The sequence below is a fragment of the Panthera leo genome, chromosome B3 (genome assembly GCF_018350215.1).
Source record: "Panthera leo isolate Ple1 chromosome B3, P.leo_Ple1_pat1.1, whole genome shotgun sequence".
Taxonomy (NCBI): Eukaryota; Metazoa; Chordata; class Mammalia; order Carnivora; family Felidae; genus Panthera; species Panthera leo.
The window spans coordinates 72,098,368-72,113,156 of record NC_056684.1 but is presented as its reverse complement, the minus strand read 5'-3'; the positions used below and the strand labels follow the sequence as shown (position 1 = coordinate 72,113,156).

Below are 14,789 nucleotides of genomic sequence, written 5' to 3'. Positions count from 1 at the left end.
CAGATCAAGAGTCACATGTTCCACTGACTGAGCCAGCCAGGCACCCTTATTATTCATTAATAAGGTATTATCTCAAATATCACTCCCACGTGGAGGCTCTCCTGATGCTTATACCTAAAAGAACACTTTCTAATTACACAGTCTCCTAGTGCATCTCCTTTGTAGCACTTATAAATACCTGAAATCACCTGAATTATTTACATCTCTGTTTATCGTCTGCCTTTCCAAATATAAACCTCTTGAGGGCAAGGACTAGATCTGCCTTGTTTACTGCTACATACCCAAAACTTGTGCTCAACAATGAATGGGATCCCAAAACCCAGCCCACACTACGTTGAGCCATGAGACTAAGACTTCCACGCTCCAAAACGACAGAGCCCCTCAAGAAATGCTAGGCAGTCTCTTCCCTAAAGGGTCCATAAAAACAGAAACATATGTGATTAAAACTAATAAGTATATTAAAAATAATAGTCATAAGTAATAATAATTAACTTTGTCTGAAAAGAAAAAGTATATAGTGCCTACTGGAAGTAGGAGATTTAGCACTCTCCTGATTTTTAAAGATTCCATTCTTTTCTCCTTCTGAAAAGAAGCAGAGAACCTCCTTCAACCTTCTCAATATGTCTTTCTCTACTCCTCTCAAGCCTTTCCCACTCCTTGCCCACCATCATGCTGGTCTATTGTGTCATATCTCTTTTCTTCTCTTTTTCCCATTCCCAAAAGGAAGAGGGCAAAAGTCTGGAGGGCTTAGGAAGCATAAGAAACAATGTGGACAAGTGAGGCACATTGTAATGGCCCAATAAACCTGAAGGAAAGAAATGTACACACAGAGATGTTATGAGTGATACCTGTGCAGTGCTCATTTGCTATAAACCCACCAAATTTCACTCATTCCCTGAATAATCCAGTAAACTCACAGATGGACTGATCCATGAATAATTTGGCAGATGGGGACTTTCAAGTGTAGAAAAAAGGACTCACGGCTTGCAAACTAAAGATGTCAAGTAGAAAATACTGAATTCAAATTATTGAGGTCAAATGAAAATTAGTTTTTAAATGCGTCTTTTATCGACTTAGTAGTGGGCTTTTTTAAAAAGAAAATTTCTTGGAAAAAAAAAAGAGCTTTTTTTTCTGTCGAATGTATCAAGATTTAAGCCTTGAGGCAAACTTTTATTTCTAATTCAAAGCTTTCATCATTTACTTTTTTTTTTTAAGTGGGCTCCATGCCCAATGTGGGTGGGGCTTGAACTCATGACCCTGACATCAAGAGCCACATGCTCCACCAACTGACCCATCCAGGTGTCCCCAGGGCTTTCATCGTTTAGTCTACTAATAGATCAAAAGACTAGTTCCTTAATAAATGGAGTGTTGAGAAATTAATCACAGAGATAAGGTGGGAGTAAAGTGCCCACATTCTGTGAACACCAAAGAAAATTAGAGAAGAATGTCTACTTCCTCTGACATGATAACAGGTCCTTTTAGGGGTACATGCAACCTTTAACAAGAAGTACAGTGGTGGGAATAATTGTTTTCAGGCATCCCTTCTATACAAGCCCTGGACCAAAACCTCCACACAACCAGGAAGTTATGATGGTTGTACTTCTTTCTTACGCCAACACTGATTTGTCACGGAGTCTTTCCTAGAATTATGGAGATTTGATGGGATATTAGAAAGAGAAGTGTGGAAACCCACAAAGAAACCTAAATGATACCTCTCTGACCTTATCTACTACCACCCTCCCCTTCATTCACTCAGCTCCAATTACATGGACTCCTTGCTATTCCTCAAACGCTTGGAGCACATTCCCACCTGATGGCCTTTGCACTGGTTGCTTCCTCAGCTGGGAACCTCTTCCCCTAGATCCCATAGTCAATTCTCCCATTCCCTTAATGCCTCTCCTCAAATATCACCTTCTCACTAAGGCTTATGCTGATGACCCTACAGAAAACTGGAACTCACCTAGAATCCCCAGCATGCCTGATCCCATTTACCCTGATCTACTTTTTTATTTTTTGAAAGCATTGATCACCTTCTAACATATATGATTGATCTACTTAATTAGTCTATTGTTTCTTATTGTCCATCTCCTGCTCCTAGAATGTCAACTCCATGAGGGCAGGAACTTTTTGTATGTTTTGTTCAATGAAGTATCCAAAGTATCTGGAAAATTACATAGGACATAGTATTAGTTCAATAAATACTTTTGAGTGATTATAACCTCTCCAATATTTTAACTTAGTCCTTTAGGAATTGATCATTAGAAATGAACTTACTGGGGTACATGGGTAACTTAGTTGGTTAAGCAGCCAACTCTTGATTTTAGCTCAGGTCATGATCTCACAGTTCGTGAGTTCAAGCCCCATGTTGGGCTCTGTGTTCACTGTGTGGAGCCTACTCCAAATCTCCCTCATTCTGGCCCTCCCCCCACTCTATCTTTCAAAAATAAATACATGTTAACAAAAACGTTTTTAAAAAAAGAAGCGAATTTGCTAGCTTAAAGATTATGACTCAAAATAGTGTTGCCAAACTGCTTTCCGTAATGTTTGCAGGGTTAAGTAATTCACTCATGGTCACTCGGTTAGCAGTTGGTTGAAATGGGATTTGAACCTTTCAAGGCCTACACTCTCAACCACTGTGTCATGCTACGTAGAAGAGATTGAACCAATAAACATCAAGTGGTCTTTAAAGAACAAGAAATTACAACTATGTACCCCTTGAAGGGAGGGAAATATCTCATTCATTTTTGTATCCAGATAGCAAAGTATCTGGCACAAAAGAGGAACTCACTAAATACTTGTTGAATCAATTGACAAAAAAATACTTTTAAAAAGCAACATTGCACATAATAAACATGAAAAGTCTCAAAATTTAGGGGGAAGTTGATCTGTGCATTAAAATCATTGCCCAGGTTTTTAAAGAAGTCAGTAGAAACCTTATCAACAAAGGGACAATTGAACTGAAAGGATCAGAATCCCCACTGGACATCAATAGTGTGTACATTAATGTGTATTGTGTACACTGGGATTCTTCATGAAAGACCAAAGGACATTGAAAATCTGTCCCTTTCTGCCCTTTGCTCTTTCCTCATACCTTTCACTCAAGGGCTGGGCAATGCCCATAGCAGCTTCACAAAGTAGACAGTAACAACTTGCCCCTTTTTGAAATCACTGCTCTGAAGAGTATAGTGATTTGCTGGGGATCCAACGTGATGAGCAGCAGAGTTGAATCCTTTACCTCCTAACTCCTTAATTTCAGCCTCGTCATCTCTGCCATTTCCTCAGAGACACCCCAAGTCTTTTCTCTCTGTTTCCACCTGACTGCTATTTCAGGACTGCAGGCTCAGACCTTGGCAAAGACATGCTTAGAGAAGCCTCCTTTCACTGAGAGGAACCTGAGTTTTCATCTTACTAGACCATCACCATTTCAGCCTCAAATGGATTTGATCTTGAGCTACCAAAATCTTTTTTTTTTAATGTTAATTTATTTTTGATAGAAAGAGCATGAGCAGGGAGGGGCAGAGAGAAAGAGGGAGACACAGAATCCGAAGCAGGCTCCAGGCTCTGCACTGTCAGCACAGAGCCCAATGCATGGCTCAAACTCATGAACCGTGAGATCATGACCTGAACCGAAGTTAGACACTTAACTGACTGAGCGACCCAGTTGCCCCCGAGCTGCCAAAATCTTGCTTAGAGGGATCTTGTAGGAGGGAACTCCTTGGCTGTGTCAACTGAATGCCAGGGGCTTAAACCCTAAAGAAGAGACAAGGTAGAAGCTCTTGGAACACACTGAAGTATGACAGCTTTATTTCTCTAATAAAATGGAATATGGTTAAGTTTCAAAGATACCTTATGGCTCGCCCTACCTTCGCATGGCAGAATCAGAATTCTGTCCCAAGTCTCCTGCCCTTAGATTTTTCCACTACTCGGCAGTTGCCTCTAGAGAGCTGAGGTAGATTAACTCCTAAATCTCTTTTAGTACATTGTACTTAGTTTTTATTTTTAAGATTTTGTTCTTTGGAGTTTATCATAGTATTTATTTTTTTTTAAGATTTGATTCTTCATAGTATATTATGATCTTATCTACTTGGTTGCCAACCAAAACAGGAAATAAACCTCTGAGAAAAAAAGTTGCTCTGAGGTTTTTAAAGGTGGAGAACCAAATGGTGTCTTCTCTGCATACAGAGAAAGCACTCAACAGCGCTTCCCCCATAGGTTACAGGTTTACACAATCTGTACACAGAGTTACGTCCCAGTGAGTGGCACTGGATTGGGAAGCCGAAGGGGAGCAGAGCTCTCATGCTTCAGCTGTACTCTTCCATTTCTTCTCCAGAACAGCCCAAATCTAATATGTATGCTGACTTTCAGAGCACCAGAAAGATAGGCTTTCTCTGGTGGTAATGAGGACTCTGTTGCTTACACAAACAAGCAAAGACTGAATGACCATCTGCCAGTAGAAGAGACTCATTCTTTCTTTGGAAGATTGTATCATATTCAACACTCATTCCACAAACATTTGTGAATGCCTAGCAGGCACTGTGCTAGGCAGAGGGAAGTGATGGTCTAAATCCCTCTCAATCCCAATGGCTTTTTGATGACTAGAAAGAACAGGTGCTGTGGCAAAATCTAAAAGGTGACAAGTCATAATCCTAGACATTTTGAGGAACCTTGGAGGGTGTATGTATTTGTGGCGTTGAGGGTGCCTTTGTAGAAAACAACACAATGAAAAAGTATACTGAGTCCTGAGACTGAAGAGAGATTAAAATAATTCTCATAAATTAAGAGTCCTTCTACTAGATGTATAAATACCACACCAAGTAAAGAGGTGGTAAAACTCACCAATTCTCTCCAATTACACAGGGGTGATTTGGCTGGCCCTTATAATGTTCTTTCTTCCATTTCTTCCATAATCCCTTCTGAAATGAAACAGAAAGAAAACAAACTGATTTGGTCATTAGCAGCTGGTTATCTGTTTAAATGGTCTCACCCTTTTAATGTTGGTCTCTGGATTTTTTTTTTAATCTCTTTCCTTCTCTGTAAATTTTGCATTTGTCCGTTTCAATACTTCTTCCTTCTTCTAACCAAGTATGATAGAACTAAGCCTACTTGACCTTGCCACTTTAATCAGTAACTACCATGGGCACCATTAGAACTATATTTGAACAGGTTCCAAAATCTGCCACTCAAAACCATTCCTTCATTCAACAAACAGTTTTATGGAAGGAAAGTACTTATTTTTTGTTAATATAAATAAATTGTATACTTTATGAGATATAAGCTAATATGAATTTAGAGCTTAAAATTTTTTATCAAGAAAATATAAGTGTTTTGATCATGGTACTCATGTCACAATGTACACATATATCAAATCATCACATTGTCACTTCAAGTGTATGTAATCTTTACTTGTCTGTCAATTACACCTCAATAAACCTGGGGGGCAGGAGAAAGAAAATAGAAAAGTTTCTGTGGAGTTGTGTCAAGTCAAAACCAGTTAGTCTTAGGTTCTATTGTTGTCCTGCTGAACTAACAAGCATTATTGAGTAAAGACCTATTTTGTGAAATAATATATCTAAAAATTTGAATTCTGGGGTGCCTGGTTGGCTCAGTCAGTAGAGTATGTGACTCTTGATGTCACGATCATGAATTCAAGCCCCGTGTTCCTCATGAAGCCTAAGAGAAAGAAAGAAAGAAAGAAAGAAAGAAAGAAAGAAAGAAAGAAAGAAAGAAAGAAAGAAAGAAAGGAAAAGAAAGAAAGAAAACTAATAATAGTTTTAAAAATTAGAATTCTGCTCTTTTTTTTCACTCCTTTAACAAACTGATCTATCATAATCCTGGGTACACTTACACAGGTCACTTGACTTTATTTTCGTTATCTGGAACATAGGTACTAATTTGATCCCTTTAATTATTGCAATAGTTAATTTTATATGTCAACTTGGCTAAACCATGGTACCCACTGTATGATCAAATACAGGTCTAGATGTTATTGAGACGGTGTATTTCAAATGTGGTTACCATTTAAATCAGTAGACTTTAAGTAGATTACCTTCCATAATTGGGTGTGCCTCATGCAATCAGTGGAAACCCTTTAAAGAAAAGACTGAAATCCCCAGAAAAAGGAATTCTGCTTCCAGACTCAAGACTGCAAGACTGATGCCTGCCATTTTCCAGCCTGCTGATCTGCCATGCACACTTCAGATTTGCCAGGTCCCACAATCTCATGAGCCAATTCCTTAAAATAAATCTCTGTCTCTGTCTCTCTCTCATTCTATCTCTTTCTCTCTCTCTCTCTCTATATATATATATATACATACAATTTAGTTTGATCATAGATGATAGATCAATTGATCAATAGATAAATAGGTAGGTAGGTAGATAGATAGATATCCTATTAGTTATGTTTTTCTGGACAACCCTGACTAATACAATGACCTCCCTTGCAATTGTCTTAAAGATGAGAATGTGGTTTAGGTTTAGGAAAGGTTACATATATAGGAAGACCATTATTCCTTTATCACTCCCAGGAGATAAACTTCTCCTGAAGATCTTATTATATTCTCTCTCCCTCCCTCAACATCTATCTTACCTAAACAACAATAGTCATTATTACTTTACAAAGGTGAGGCAGATAGAGGATAGGAAAACTCAGGGTCATCAAACCAAATCAATCAACCCACTTACTTTATGAAACTCTGACTCTCTTTAAAAGACCAAAGCAGGGGCGCCTGGGTGGCTCAGTCAGTTAAGCGTCCGACTTCAGCTCAGGTCACGATCTCACGGTCCGTGAGTTCGAGCCCCGCGTCGGGCTCTGGGCTGATGGCTCACAGCCGGGAGCCTGCTTCTGATTCTGTGTCTCCCTCTCTCTCTGCCCCTCCCCTGTTCATGCTCTGTCTCTCTCTGTCTCAAAAATAAATAAACGTTAAAAAAAAAATAAAAAAAAAAGACCAAAGCAATATTCCTCAACGTATAATCAGTAACATTAATTCATAGTCTTATCTTGCTTGTTTGAAATAGATTTTCCACTAACATTAAACACTTACCACCTACTCCAAAACCTCCTCATTATTCAGTTGTCCTCTTATACCCTGTTACAGAAGCCCAGGATGGAAAATCCTATAGCACAAAATTTTACACAGGGTGGATTTCAGGCTTGAAAGCTTTGGGATTTTTATCTGTCAGACATAGGATTTTGAAGTGCTCATTGGATGACTATAATTGAACTTGCCATCAATGAATACTCAGGGGAACTATTATAAGTTTTCCATTTCAATGAATTTCTTGTTATTAGTCTCATTCATTTAGCAGTTTAATAAGTGGACAATAAAACCAGCAGCCTCCAAATGTTGAAGAGTGCCAAACTTTTGGCAATTAGTATGACATCAGTTTGTTTAGCCACCGTACTAATGATTGCAATACACATCAGAGATTCAAAGTCCACTGACAAATGAACCTCACCCATGAATACTAAATAAATTAGTATCAATCCATGGGCTCCCAAAATACCCAATATGCAGTCTGGAACTCACTTAGTTTCCAGAAATAACTGACTCAACACCTCCTCATTTGTCTTTTCTATTGCTTGAGTAAAAAAGTCAAAGCAAAAAAATACAACCGGCTCTGTACAGATTATCCACATAAGATAACCTCTTTATGTAAGGCAAAAATATCAAGATGTTTGGAACCAGCTAGTTTTTAAATCTCCTTAAAAGATTTTTGACTACCTAAAGGAAAAACAATAATGCATGGTGGAATTTATAATACGCAGAAATAAAATATACAAAAATAATAACAAAAAAGGCTGGGAGGAGGAAAATGGAAGTTTGGAAGATTCTTATGTTATACAGGCAGTGGTATAATATTATTTTATAATATACTGCTTTAAAGAGTATTCTCTAAATGCTAGAGAAACAGTAAAATAAAGTGGTATAGTTAATAATGTAATAGTAGAGATGAAATAAAATATTTTTAAAAACTGAGTTAATCCAGGGCACCCGGGTGGCTCAGTCAGTTAAGCATCTGACTTCGGCTCAGGGCATGATCTTGCTGTTCATGAGTTCGAGCCCCGTGTTGGGCTTTGTGCTGACGACTCAGAGCCTGGAGCCTGCTTCAGATTCTGTGTCCCCCTCTGTCTCCACCCCACTCCTGCTTGTTCTCTGTCTCTGTCTTTCAAAAATGAATAACCATTTAAAAAAATCTCAATCTAAATGATAAAAAGAAAAAGAACATAAGAAAAATTAGGTTGGAAAACAAATAGCAAAACGGTAGATTTAAACCAAACCCCATCAATAATCACATTAAATGTAAACGGTCTACCTTATATCTAGAATATGTAAGGAACTCTTACAACTCAACAATAAAAAGACAAATAACCAACCTGAGAATGGGCAAAGGATTTAAAGTGACATTTTCCCAAAGAAGATACACAAATGGCCAATAAGCCCATGAAAAATTTTTCAACATTATTATCCTTCGGGGAAATGCAAATCAAAGCCACAACAAGATACCACTTCACATGCACTAGGATGACTATAGTCAAGAGACAGAAAATGACAAGTGTCACAAAGGATGTGGAGAAATTAGAACCCCCAATAATAATTGGTAGGACTATAAAATGATGCAGGCATTTTGGAAAATAATTCGGCAGCTCTTCAAAATGTTAAAGACAGACCTATCATAACCCAGCAGATCCACTCCTACACCCAAGAGAATTGAAAACATATGTCCACACAAAAATTTGTACATATTCATTGCAGCATCATTCATGCTATCCAAAAAGTGAAAACAACTAAAATGTCTATCAATTGACAGAAGGTTAAACAAAATGCAGTATGTTCATAAAATGGAATATTATTCAGTAATAAGAAAGGAATGAGGTACTGATACGTGATACAACATGTATCTACCTTTGCAGTGTAGGAGATGAAGAGACTATGAAGTTTGATGACGTTGAGGAGAAAAGAATACCGAGGCAACAAATGTCACGGGCCCTGGCAGAGTTCCATCATCGCAAAGTCAGTAAACACACAGCAGGCTGTAACCATTTACAGATGTTTGGCCATTACCAGAATCACCAGAACAGTGAGAGTAGGAAAAAGAACAAGGGATGGGTGAGTGCTCCCGAAGTCCAGGCCCAGAAGCACCACCCCTACCTCAGGCCATGGGTGTCACCTTACTATATGTGTAGATTCCATGGGCCTTGACCGGACGATTCCAACGCTCTGGTGCAGGAAGTGATGGAGGATACTGACAACCAGGGTGCAGGACAGCAACGTGGACCAGTGAGACAGAATGTGAATCAGAGCTATAGACCATAATTCTTCAGGGCCCCTCTTCACCAAACACAGCCTAGTGAGGACAGCAACGAAAGGGAGATGAGAGCCAAGGTCAGCAGCCATATCGGGGTCGGTACCACAACTTCAGTTACCTCCTCAGATGCCCAGAAAACCCTAAACCACAACATGGCAAAGAGACAAAAGCAGTTGATCCACCAGCTGGAAATTCATCTGTTCCTGAGGCTGAGCAAGGTAGGGCTGAGTAAAAGCCAGCTTAGGACCTCTGCCAAAATCTAGTCTACTCATCCAACCAAAAGAAATGAATATAAAATTCCAATAAGAAGAAATTTATAAAATATTGGAGCTGATGCTGTAAGTGCTTGCTTTTTTGTCCATGGACTAGATAACTAGAACTATCTGCATTATCTGTGCAGCTTGGGGTTTTTAATATTTTTACCTAAAGCCCTTTACCCTATCTTTTGGGTAATGACAAACAAGTTTTTTTGTATTTTTTTTTAATGTCTGGTTTTTCTCAATACGTCTTTAAAGGTTTTTAAATTGTGGGGTGCCTGGGTGGCTCAGTCAGTTAAGCATCTGACTTCAGCTTGGGTCATGATCTCACCGCTTGTGGGTTCGAGCCCCGTGTCTGGCTCTGTGCTGACAGCTCAGAGCCTGGAGCCTGCTTCGGATTCTGTGTCTCCCTCTCTCTCTCTCTCTGCCCCTCCCCTGCTCGCACTCTGTCTCTGTCTCTCTCTCTCTCAAAAAATAAATAAACATTAAAAAAAAATGTAAAGATTTTTAAATTGTTTCTTATCTGGCCAAGTTGAAATGACTAGGAATCTCACTTTGACTCTGTAACAAAAGTTTATACCTTTATTTTTTAAGTCAATTGTAATATTATGATTTATATTAAGAAATACATATTTGGTCTTCATCCCCTTTCCAAGCACAGAGCTCCAAAAACCCTAGGAATTTCCTAAGTGATGAGAACGATAAAGGTGTCTTTTTTATGTTACTAAGGTACCTTTGAAAGCACCGAAGGAGAGGGGAGCTGGTTGCCAGGAGAACCAACCTTGGTTTTTTTGTTTGTTTGTTTCTTAAAGTTTATTTATTTATTTTTGAGAGACAGAGACAGAGACAGAGAGCATGAGCTGGGGAGGGACAGAGAGAGAAGGAGAGAAAGAATCCCAAGCAGACTCCATACCGTCAGTGCAGAGCCTGACTCCGGGCTCAATCCCATAAGATCGGGCCCTGAGCCAAAACCAGTCTGACACTTAACTGACTGAGCCACCCAGGCGCCCCAGGAAAACCGACTTTGTAATTAAAGATTTGAGACTTTCAGTACCACTCCCTGACCCCGGGGGAGTGGAGAGGGGCTGGAGGAGCAGGAGCAGGGAAGGGACAGAGAGAGAGGGAGACACAGAATCCAAAGCAGGCTCCAGGCTCTGAGCTGTCAGCACAGAGCCTAACACGGGGCTCGAACTCGTGAACCATGAGATCATGACCTGACCCAAAGTCAGACACTTAGCCAACTGAGCCACTCAGTCACCCCTCTAGCTTGCCTTTTTTTAAAATGAGAGCTCACAAATGGAATTATCAGGTAAAAGAAATATGAACATATTAATGGCCTTGATTTGTAATGTCAGATTATTTTCCAACAGGATTATGTCCATCCAAATTCCATCTCAAAAAAGTTCATTTTAGGCACCTGGGTGACTCAGTTGAGTGTCTGACTTCGATTCAGATCATGATCTCATGGTTCATGAGTTCAAGCCCCACATCATCAGGGAGCCCACTTCACATCCTCTGTCCCCCTCTTTCTCTCTGGCCCTCCCCCACTCATGCTTTCTCTCAAAAATAAAAGCATTTTTTTATAAAGTTCATTTTAGGGGCACCTGGGTGGCTCAGTTGGTTAAGTGTCTGACTTTGGCTCAGGTCATGATCTTACAGCTCATGAGTTCCAGCCCTGCATCAGGCTCTGTGCTGACAGCTCAGAGCCTGGAGCCTGCTTCTGATTCTGTTCTCCCACTCTCTGCCCCTCTCCCACTCATGCTCTGTCTCCCCCTCTCTCTCAAAAATAAGTAAACATTAAAAAGGTAATTGAAAACAAAGAAAAAAGTTCATTTTATTTATGTATTATATTTATTGGGGGTGGGGTAGAGAGTGCATGCATTCAAGTAGGGGAGGGGCAGAAGGAGAGGGAGAGAGAGAATCTCAAGCAGATTCCATGCCCAGCACAGAGCCCCATGTGGGGCTTGATCTCATGACCATGAATCACGATCTGAGCCAAAATCAAGCGTCAGATACTTAAATGACTGAGTCACCCAAGTTCCCCTCAAAAGTTAATTTTAAAAATCACAATGAAAACTCACTTCTACCTCACCCAAAGACAATTCTGTTTAATCTTTGATTCCAAACAAATTTATAATACATGGCTAACTATATCTTATATTAACTAGGAGCAGCCCTCACTTTTGATTTCCAAATAACCTACAATCTGAGCCTCAGAGCTCTGGTCAGCCTCATCGTGTGTGGGGACAAAGCTACATCAATAATCATTTATTTTCTACTCTAGCTAACAGTAGGCTATAATGTTTAACAAACTTCATTGAAAATTTGAAGACAATATAAGGGAATTACAAAGCAGGAAAAGAAAATCTTAAAACTAACTAAAGATTTTTATGATTCTTAATGTCCAATGACCATGCCTTGCCATAGGAATCCCCTACTGGCTCTCTTTCCTCTCCTTGAATTGCAGCATATTGCCTATGCTTACTTTTCCCCCCATCTTCTATGGGTGATTATATCCCTGCATTCAAGTGCAAAGCCCTACACCTCATTTCTACCCTGCCTGATAAACTCCTAAAGTATATTAAGATTGTATCAATTTCTCAGGAAAGCATGTAATATCCTTGCAAAATCAATCAGAATATTTAACATCTCATTTTGAAGCATTTGGATCTGGATTTCCAAAGTTCAGGGTCTCCCCAAAAAGATTGACCACAGTGGTCTCTCCTGAGCAAATAATCTACCCCATATACAAACTCCATCTTGCAGCCTTTAATCCACAACCAAGAGTTGTCAGGATTTCACCTTCCACAAACCAGAGAAGAGAGAAACACTGAGATCCAGTCCCAGAACCCCTGGCACATAACATTTAGTGAAAGTTCAGGATTAGAAGTGAAATACCTAGGGACACCTGGGTGGCTCAGTCGGTTAAGCATCTGACTCTTGATTTTGGCTCAGGTCATGATCTCGCAGTGATGGGATTGAGCGCCCCATCGGGCTCAGTGCTGGGGGTGGGGCCTGCTTAAGATTCTCTCTCTCTTTCCTTCTCTCTCTCTCCCCTCTGGCCCTCTTTCGTGCTCTCTCTCTCAAACCAAAAACAAAAAGAAGTGAAATAGCTAACACTTATATACCACTGAGTATGTAAGTTACATGTTACCTAGGTAGGTAGGTAGGTAGAAATAGAGATAAACATACATAGTTATAACTCACAACAACCCATGAGCCAGGGACTATTACTATTACTATTCTCATTGTATGAGTGAGGAAACTAAATCAAAGAGAAAGTGACTTACTCAAGACCACCCAGCTAGAAAAAAGCAAATTCAAATCCAGGCAGTCTACTCCCAAAGTCCCCAGTGGTAACTCACAGCAGGCATCCACTCAGCAAATACAGTTTCTCACTGCCACGGTCACCTGTGAAGTTGGGTGCAGCTGAAGAGGCCTCGTAGCCACCGCGTGTCTCACGGCACAGAGGGCAGAGGCAGAGTCTGTCCTCTGCAGCTCGGCCCGGGAGGAGATAACTGGATGCATCAGAGCGAGTAAGGAACGAAGGAAAACCACCTCTCCTCTCCCAACCATCCAGAACACTTCAGACACACGTGTGGGTGCTCCGCTGCCACGTTGCTGGTACCAATCCGGCCCGCCCAAGCCAGACGTCCGGTTCGTTCGCTTGGCCCGCACAGAGGCTCCTTCCAGAGCCGTCCCCTCCGTGGGCTGCTGAACGCCTTGTCCCGCAGCGCCTGTGAGAACACGCGGGTCCTTGGCAGGGCAGCGCTCCTGGGAGCCACAGCGTTATTTAAAAGGAGAACACTGCCACCGCTGGAGGAGTTCCTTAGACAGACACAAGTGACAGTGAAGCAGCAACGGTAGTGATAGTGATCGTAGTGGTAGCAGCAGGCACGGTAGCAGTAGTAATACGGGGACGGTTAGCACCACTTCAGGAAAATGTGGATCAGAAAAGACTCCTTCATTACAAAGGCCAGAGGTGGCAAACATCCAGCCGGTAGAAAATTATTTTGAAACCCCCCTGCAGAGTTCGCTACTGACTCGAGCCTTACTTCCCACCGTCAGGGAAACATAAAGAAGGAAATCTCCCCACATCTGCTGCGGGACACCCCGGGCCAGGCACTGCATCCCCGGTGCCTGAGCCGCTGGAACCGGCGGCAGAAGGTCCGTGCCCTCCCTGGGGCTGAGGGAGCAAAACCCAATCTGGATGCAAAACCCAGAAGAAACACCAGGGTGGGAAGCTCCTCTCTTGACAGGTGACTTTCAGCTTCCGCAGGAGCAGTTGAGGGTTCCCTTAGAGCAGTGTCCTCGCGGGAACGTTTTCTACTGGTGAATCCACAGGCTGTAGTCCAGGAGATTCTGTGAACACTGAACAGTAGAATGTTGTGTAAAGAACAGAGATGACAAGTGGGAAGAATAACACAGGGAGAGGCAGAAGTGGTCCATTTCTCCATAATAAGAGTTTCTCTTCTCCCAAGGCAGGAGAATATGGAAACAGGGGTGTGATCAGACATGGGTTATGCACATTGTGTGTGTTTGGGGAGGCGGGGGGAATAGGGATGGTGATGGTGGTGTTTGTAGCAGTGTGGAAGAGATGGGAGAATTTTACTACCAGCAATCAGATATTTTTATTTAATCTCAAGAAATACAATATGTTCATCTGTACATATGTATGAATCTAGAGAAAGAAACAGAAAGACAAAGGAAACTATTAACTTTAGTTGCTTTACTTTAGAAAGCTAGAATTAAAAGCAAGTGGTGAGGGGCACCTGGGTGTCTTAGTCAGTTGGGCCTCTGACTTGGGCCCAGGTCGTGATCTCTTGGCTTTTGAGTTTGAGTCCTGTGTCTGGCTCCCGGCTCTCAGCATGGCACCCACTTTGGGCTTTGGATCCTCTGTCTCCCTTGCTCTCTGCCCCTACCCTTCCTTCTCTCTTTCTCTCTCTCTGTCTCTCTGTCTCTCTCTCTCTTAGTAAATAAATAAATAAATAATCTTTTAAAAAATCATTCTTTTAAAAAAATTTTTTAAATGTTTATTTATTTTCTAGAGGGAGAGACACAGAGTACAAGCAGAGGAGGGGCAAAGAGAGAGGGAGACACAGAATCTGAAGCAGGCTCCAGACTGAGCTGTCAGCACAGAGCCTGACGCGGGGCTCAAACTTACAAACAATGGCAAAGACCTGAGCCAAATGAGCTCCCAAAAAATATTCTTTTAAGAAAAGATAA

The 14,789-nt window shown here is 41.0% G+C and overlaps 1 long non-coding RNA gene and 1 pseudogene across 1 annotated transcript; one reads left to right on the top strand and one right to left on the bottom strand.

Annotated features, from left to right (window-relative positions):
- Nucleotides 1-1,521: 1,521 nt before the first annotated feature.
- Nucleotides 1,522-4,908, bottom strand: LOC122221272. The gene is made up of 3 exons (XR_006203136.1): nucleotides 4,837-4,908; nucleotides 2,031-2,161; nucleotides 1,522-1,640 (listed from the first exon to the last, which is right to left on the bottom strand). It is a non-coding gene; the product is annotated as an uncharacterized LOC122221272 (long non-coding RNA).
- A 225-nt stretch (nucleotides 4,909-5,133) lies between these two features.
- LOC122222598 lies at nucleotides 5,134-9,538 on the top strand (annotated as a pseudogene).
- The last annotated feature ends 5,251 nt before the right edge of the window (nucleotides 9,539-14,789 follow it).